Here is a 7,753-nt window from a genome sequence, read left to right as displayed (position 1 = left end):
CATCTCTTCCTTAAGGCAGCACCTCCGACAGTGCAGCGCTCCCTCAGTACTGACCCTCCGACAGTGCAGCGCTCTCTCAGTACTGACCCTCCGACAGTGCAGCGCTCCCTCAGTACTGACCCTCCCACCGTGCAGCACTCCCTCAGTACTGACCCTCCGACCGTGCAGCGCTCCCTCAGTACTGACCCTCCGACCGTGCAGCGCTCCCTCAGTACTGACCCTCCGACCGTGCAGCGCTCCCTCAGTACTGACCCTCCGACAGTGCAGCGCTCCCTCAGTACTGACCCTCCGACAGTGCAGCGCTCCCTCAGTACTGACCCTCCGACAGTGCAGCGCTCCCTCAGTACTGACCCTCCGACAGTGCAGCGCTCCCTCAGTACTGCCCCTCCGACAGTGCAGCGCTACCTCAGTACTGCCCCTCCGACAGTGCAGCGCTCCCTCAGTACTGACCCTCCGACAGTGCAGCGCTCCCTCAGTACTGACCCTCCGACAGTGCAGCGCTCCCTCAGTACTGACCCTCCGACAGTGCAGCGCTCCCTCAGTACTGACCCTCCGACAGTGCAGCACTCCCTCAGTACTGACCCTCCGACAGTGCAGCACTCCCTCAGTACTGACCCTCCGACAGTGCAGCGCTCCCTCAGCACTGCACTGGGAACGAGTGTGACACAGAAGGAGTGTGACACAGGAGAGTGAGATCGAGTAACTGCACATTTTCTCCCCGATGTCGGGATCTCTCGGGGAGACTCTCTGATCCGGGAGATTCCCTTTAGGGAGCGACGCTCACTGGGAAACGGATCCCAGGATGTCACAGGGGCTTTTTGATCCCAGAATGACCCCTGGTCCTGACCAAGGGACGTGTAAAATTACTGAACATACAACTGTCGTCGGTCAATAAACTCCCGCAGCCCCTCAGAGTGAAGAGAAAGAAATCAAAGCCGAGAATACTGGAAACACTCAGCAGGTCAGGCAGCGTCTGTGGGGAGAGAAACAGATTGTTCTGATGAAAGGTCATCGACCTGAAACATTCACTCTGTTTCTCTCCCCACAGATGCTGCCTGACCTGCTGAGTGTTTCCAGCATTCTCGGGTTTGAGTTCTGATTTGCAGCGTCCGCAGTATTTTGCTTCAGTTTGAGTGAAGAGAAAGGTGGTGTCATCTTTTCCCTGATTGGAGATCTGTCCCCAGTAAGCTGCCATTTAAGGAGAAAGTGCTCAGTGAGTGAAATGACAGGAATATATTGCCAACGGGCTCTGATCTCAGTGATAGGGAAAGGCTTCAGTTTGAAATATGAAAAGCTCACTTCACGAGAGGCCTTTAAACCAGTGAATGGAGATCGAGCTTTGAGTTCAAGTCGTCAACATCGAAACTGTTAAAGATCAACGGAGAAAGTTGGTGTTTGATGTCATGACGAGGGATTAATACCAAAAACAAGCTCTTAATTCTGTAGTTAATCTCCATAATATTCACTCCATCCTTCCCTTGTACAAAGGGTCCAGGTTATGAATTGTTATTGGCCCTAATATCACCGCCATCAATCAGCTGGGGTCAAAGTGTAAAGTTGTGTGAAGTGTTTCTGAATAATGTGAGCTGTGATGGGGAGATGGATTCCTCTCACATTCAGCACCAACACAATAATCACACCAAGTAACTCGCCAAGGCTTCTTCAACAACACCTCCCAAACCCACCACCTCCACCACCTGGAAGGACAAGGGCAGCAGGTGCATGGGAACACCGTCACCTCCAAGTTCCCCTCCGAGTCACACACCATCCCGACTTGGACATATATCGGCCGTTCCTTCATCGTCACTGGGTCCAAATCCTGGAACTCCCGACCGAACAGCACTGTGGGAGAACCTTCACCACACGGACTGCAGCGGTTCAAGAAGAAGGCCCATCACCACCTTCTCAAGGGGCAACTGGGGATGGGCAATGAATGCCGGCCTTGCCAACGACACCCACATCCCAAAGAATTGATGATAACGGTATTTTGTAAGAGTTTCCCCCGGTCACAGGAGAGACGAGCGATGGGTTTCTTGTGAACGAAGGAAATAGTGGGAGTGAGATTCCTCTGTGTGTTGTAGGATCCTGAAGCAATGTCCAGATTCCAATGGGCCCCAGGGTTACTGGACGGAGAGAGGCTGAACCCTGATCCTCAGAGGGAGCAGTGGGGGGAGACCCCAAACCTCCAATGGACGACCAGTCCCACTCCTCTCTGTGGGGCCCACAGAAACCTCCCCCCTCCCCCGCTCACTCAGTGCCTTAAATATTCAACCAGCCCCAGTTCAGGCAAAGGACATCACAAAACCTGCAGGGTCACCCTGGGGTCAGACTGTAACTCATCCCAGCTTTTATTAATATCACGTGTCAGAGGAATCCAATAATACAGAAATCATAAGAGAAACTTTACTGTTTGAATCACTTTCCAGCTGAAATATGTGCATTAAAAATATATTTGATGAAAGTTCTGAGAGAGAAGGAAAGGCAACTCCCAGTGTAAGGCCTGTGATTCTCTCCCCGTATTACACACCTTGTAACCCTGTCTGCAGATCGAGCACTTTCCCAGTAACAGGACTCACAGTTCAATGGCTCCATTAACCAGGGAAGGTTCCACATCCAGAAACAATCAGTAGAGTTCAGGTACCCGATGATATGAAGCTTATAGAGCAGAGTGGGAGAGAAGGGAGACAGCAGACACACTGTCCAATTCAGCCCCTTCACATCAACTCATTCCCACAGGTTCCTCACTCAGGCCCAGAGCTCAGCTCCATCCGAGGGGACAGAAATATTCAGAGTTACAAAACTTTCACCCAAACCGTGTCTGACTGACAGTTTCTGTCCCTGAGGGAGGAAACATTCCTCGGCCCACAGAACCTAACAGACAGTTGATCTTCACATGGCCTCGCCCCTCCCTATCTCTGTAATCTCCTAAATGTCTCTCAGATGCCCTGACTGACTGTTCAGGGAGCTGGTGAGAAGGTCCTTGTGAAGGTTTGATGGAAACACAAAGTGCTGTGAAAGAGCTGGACTGGAAATGACATTTCGACACTTCCTCACTCACAGCCAGAGCCTTGTTTACAAACTGCACTCGATGTCACATCAGTTCAGGCAAATCAGCTCCCCGCAGACTCCCATTCTGGTTTAACACACAAGGTACAGAGATTACCTGCCCAGAGTCTGAGGCTAAACACCATCTCCAAAGGTCACCCATTCTCTGACCTTCCGAAGGTCACTCTCTGGGACTTATCTCTAATGTTCCTGAGCTCACTCTCACAGCCGAGCTCTGACTCCCCCTTTGTGAATTCCATCAGCCCATTGAGAGAAACATTGATTCCCAACCTCATCTGTGACCATCTTTGAGCCGCAGAGATTACAGGAAGAAACCTTTGATCTTCCCGGGAACGCTGGAGAATGGTGGAGAGGTTTGGGCCCTTCGTGTGATATGGAGTGTCGGCCTGGATTATGGGCTCGAGTCTCTGGAGTGGGACTTGAACCCATGACCTTCTGACTCCGAGGCGAGTCACGATTCTGGCCGTGACAGAGCACTGACCTGAGGTTTGGAAATGTCTGTATGGGGAGTTTTCTGACTGTTCTCCATCAGTCACTGGTCCAGGGACCCTTTACAATTCGACCAATCCCCAGCAGGACTCGGTGAATGTGATGGAGTTTGTTGCAGGTGTCAACCATGACAAGCCTCTCATCTCCATTCAGATAAAGCCCAACAGGAGATTATTTGTACAGCATGATTCGGTTGAATTACAATGAAATCGAAGATGGAATTAAATCAGCCCTCGTCAGTTCCCCCGAGCTCAGGGGACGGGCTGTTGAATCTGTCTCAGGGAGAATTTGTGCTGGGAAATCCTGATTTAACTTTCAATCACTAGTGGACCTCCTGTGAGGGGTTTAATGGTCAGTTGGTTGAACCTTGGCTTTATAAACAGAGGCAGAGAGAACAAGAACAAGGAAGTTATGCTAAACCTTTATAAATCACTGGTTAGGCCTCAGCTGGAGGATTGTGTCCAATTCTGGGCACCGCACTTTAGGAATGATCTCAAGGCCTTGGAGAGGGTGCAGAGGAGATTTACTAGAATGGGACCAGGGATGAGGGAATTCAGTTATGGGGAGAGACTGGAGAAGCTGGGATTGTTCTCCTTAGAGCAGAGAAGGTTAAGGGGAGATTTAACAGAGGTGTTCAAATCATGAAGTGTTTTGATAGAGTAAATAAGGAGAAAAACTGTTTCCAGTGGCAGCACAGTCGGTGACCAGAGGACACAGATTTAAGGTAATTGGCAAAAGAACCAGAGGGGAGATGAGGAGAATGTTTTTACGCAGCGAGTTGTTCTGATCTGGAATGTGCTGCCTGAAAGGGCGGGGGAAGCAGATTCAATAGAAAATCTCAAAAGGGAATTGAATAAATGCTTGAAGGGGAAAAATTTACAGAGTTATGGGAAAGAGCAGGGGAGTGGGACTAATTGGATAGATCTTTCAAAGAGCCGGCACAGGCACAATGGACCGAATGGCCTCTGAATCAGAAGGTCGTGGGATCAATCTCCACTCGAGAGACTTGAGCACATAATCCATACTCAAACTTCAATGCAGTACTGAGGGAGCGCGGCACTGTCGGAGGGTCAGTACTGAGGGAGCGCCGCACTGTCGGAGGGTCAGTACTGAGGGAGCGCCGCACTGTCGGAGGGTCAGTACTGAGGGAGTGCCGCACGGTCGGAGGGTCAGTACTGAGGGAGTGCTGCACTGTCGGAGGGTCAGTACTGGGGGAGCGCTGCACTGTCGGAGGGTCAGTACTGAGGGAGAGCCGCACTGTCGGAGGGTCAGTACTGAGGGAGCGCCGCACTGTCGGAGGGTCAGTACTGAGGGAGCGCCGCACTGTCGGAGGGTCAGTACTGAGGGAGCGCCGCACTGTCGGAGGGTCAGTACTGAGGGAGCGCCGCACTGTTGGAGGGTCAGTACTGAGGGAGCGCTGCACTGTCGGAGGGTCAGTCCTGAGGGAGCGCCGCACTGTCGGAGGGTCAGTACTGAGGGAGCGCCGCACTGTCGGAGGGGCAGTACTGAGGGAGTGCTGCACTGTCGGAGGGTCAGTACTGAGGGAGTGCCGCACTTTGGGAGGGGCAGTACTGAGGGAGTGCGGCACTGTTGGAGGGTCAGTGCTGAGGGAGTGCGGCACTGTCGGAGGGGCAGTACTGAGGGAGTGCTGCACTATCGGAGGGGCAGTACTGAGGGAGTGCTGCACTATCGGAGGGGCAGTACTGAGGGAGTGCTGCACTATCGGAGGGGCAGTACTGAGGAAGTGTCGTTTTTTGAATGAGACTTGCCACTTATCAGCACAAGCCTGGATGTTGTCCAGGGCACAGACTGCTTCATTATCTGAGGGGTTGCAAATGGAACTGAACACTGTGCAATCATCAGCGAACATCCCCATTTCTGACCTTATGATGGAGGGAAGGTCATTGATGAAGCAGCTGAAGATGGTTGGGCCTAGGACACTGCCCTGAGGAACTCCTGCAGCAATGCCCTGGGGCTGAGATGATTGGCCTCCAACAACCACAACCATCTTCCTTTGTGCTGGGTATGACTCCAGCCACTGGAGAGTTTTCCCCCTGATTCCCATTGACTTCAATTTTACTAGGGCTCCTTGGTGCCACACTCGGTCAAATGCTGCCTTGATGTCAAGGGCAGTCACTCTCACCTCACCTCTGGAATTCAGCTCTTTTGTCCATGTTTGGACCAAGGCTGTAATGAGGTCTGGAGCCGAGTGGTCCTGGCGGAACCCAAACTGAGCATCGGTGAGCAGGTTATTGGTGAGTAAGTGCCGCTTGATAGCACTGTCGATGATACCTTCCATCACTTTGCTGATGATTGAGAGCAGACTGATGGGGCGGTAATTGGCCGGATTGGATTTGTCCTGCTTTTTGTGGACAGGACATACCTGGGCAATTTTCCACATTGTCGGGTGGATGCCAGTGTTGTAGCTGTACTGGAACAGCTTGGCTCGAGGCGCAGCTAGTTCTGGAGCACAAGTCTTCAGCACTACAGCTGGGATGTTGTCGGGGCCCATCGCCTTTGCTGTATCCAGTGCACTCAGCTGTTTCTTGATATCACGTGGAGTGAATCGAATTGGCTGAAGACTAGATTCTGTGATGGTGGGGATATCGGGAGGAGGCGGAGATGGATCATCCACTCGGCACTTCTGGCTGAAGATGGTTGCAAATGCTTCAGCCTGACTCATCAAACACTCCCAGGGCAGGTACAGCACGGGTTAGATACAGAGTAAATCTCCCGTACCGTTAACTCTGGAGTTCCCCATGGATCTGTGCTTGGTCTCCTCCTATTTCTCATTTACATGCTACCTCTCGGTGACATCATCCGAAAACACAGTGTCGGGTTCCACATGTACTCTGACGACACCCAGCTCGACCTCACCCCCACCTCTCTCGACCCCTCCACTCTCTCTGATTTGTCACGCTGCTTGTCCGACATCCAGTACTGGAGGAGCAGAAATTCCCTCCAACTAAATATTGGGAAGACCGAAGCCATTGTCTTCAGTCCCCGCCACAAACTCCGTTCCCGAGCCACCGACTCCATCCCTCTCCCTGACCACTGTCTGATGCTGACTGTTTGCAACCTTAGCGTCCTATTGGACCCTGAGCTGAGCTTCCGAACCCATATTCTCAACATCACCAAGACCGCCTACTTCCACCTCTGTAACATCGCCCGTCTCCACCCCTGCCTCAGCTCATCTACTGCTGAAACCCTCATCCATGCATTTGTTACCTCCAGACTTGACTATTCCAATGCTCTCCTGGCCGGCCTCCCATTTCCACCCTCCATAAACTTCAGCTCCTCCAAAACTCTGCTGCCCGTATCCTAACTTGCACCAAGTCCTGTTCACCCATCATCCCTGTGCTCGCTGACCTACATTGGTTCCCGGTCTAGCAACACCTTAAACTCATCCTTGTGTTCAAATCCCTCCCTGGCCTCGCCCCTGCCTATCTCTGTACCCCCCTCCACCCTCCAGCCCTACAATCCTCCGGGATCTCTGTGCTCCTCCAATTCTGGCCTGTTGTGCATCCCCGATTTTCATCGCTCCACCATTGGCGGCCGTGCCTTCAGCTGCCTCGGCCCTAAGCTCTGGAATTCCCTCCCTGAACCTCTCCCCCTCTCTCTCCTCCTTTAAGACTCTCCTTAAAACCGACCTCTTTGACCAAGCTTTTGGTCACCTGACCTCATGTCTTTTTCTTTGCCTTGGTGTCAGTTTTGGTTTGATTGCTCCTGTGAAGCACATTGTGATGTTTTACTACGTTAAAGGTGCTTTATAAATACAAGTTTCTGTTGTTCTTGTGACACTGCAGCTGATGGGACAAGGCCCATCTCACGGGAATCTCATTGCAGCTGAAATTTCCTCCTCTGATTTATGTGTCAGTGACAAAGAATGAAAATATATTAAAACAACTCGTAAAAGGCGGAGGGAAGCAGGGCATTTATTGAGAGATGTGTTGTGGTGAATTCTTTGATGAATCTCTGCTCACTTGTAATGTTTTCGATCGGTTAATTCGAACTTCACAATCTTCTCTTTTCAGTTTGGACCTGGGTGTCGAGGGCACAATTTCAAAATTTGCAGATGATACAAAACTTGGCCCACGAGGAGTGTGGGAACCAGGCCTAACGTCCCCCTCCCCGCATCCCCTCCCCGCATCCCCTCCCCCTCTCTTCCTCTGTCCCCTCCCCCCACTCTCCTACTCCT

Source organism: Heptranchias perlo, unplaced genomic scaffold (genome assembly GCF_035084215.1).
Source record: "Heptranchias perlo isolate sHepPer1 unplaced genomic scaffold, sHepPer1.hap1 HAP1_SCAFFOLD_198, whole genome shotgun sequence".
NCBI classification, from domain to species: Eukaryota; Metazoa; Chordata; class Chondrichthyes; order Hexanchiformes; family Hexanchidae; genus Heptranchias; species Heptranchias perlo.
This window is presented reverse-complemented; position numbering follows the sequence as displayed.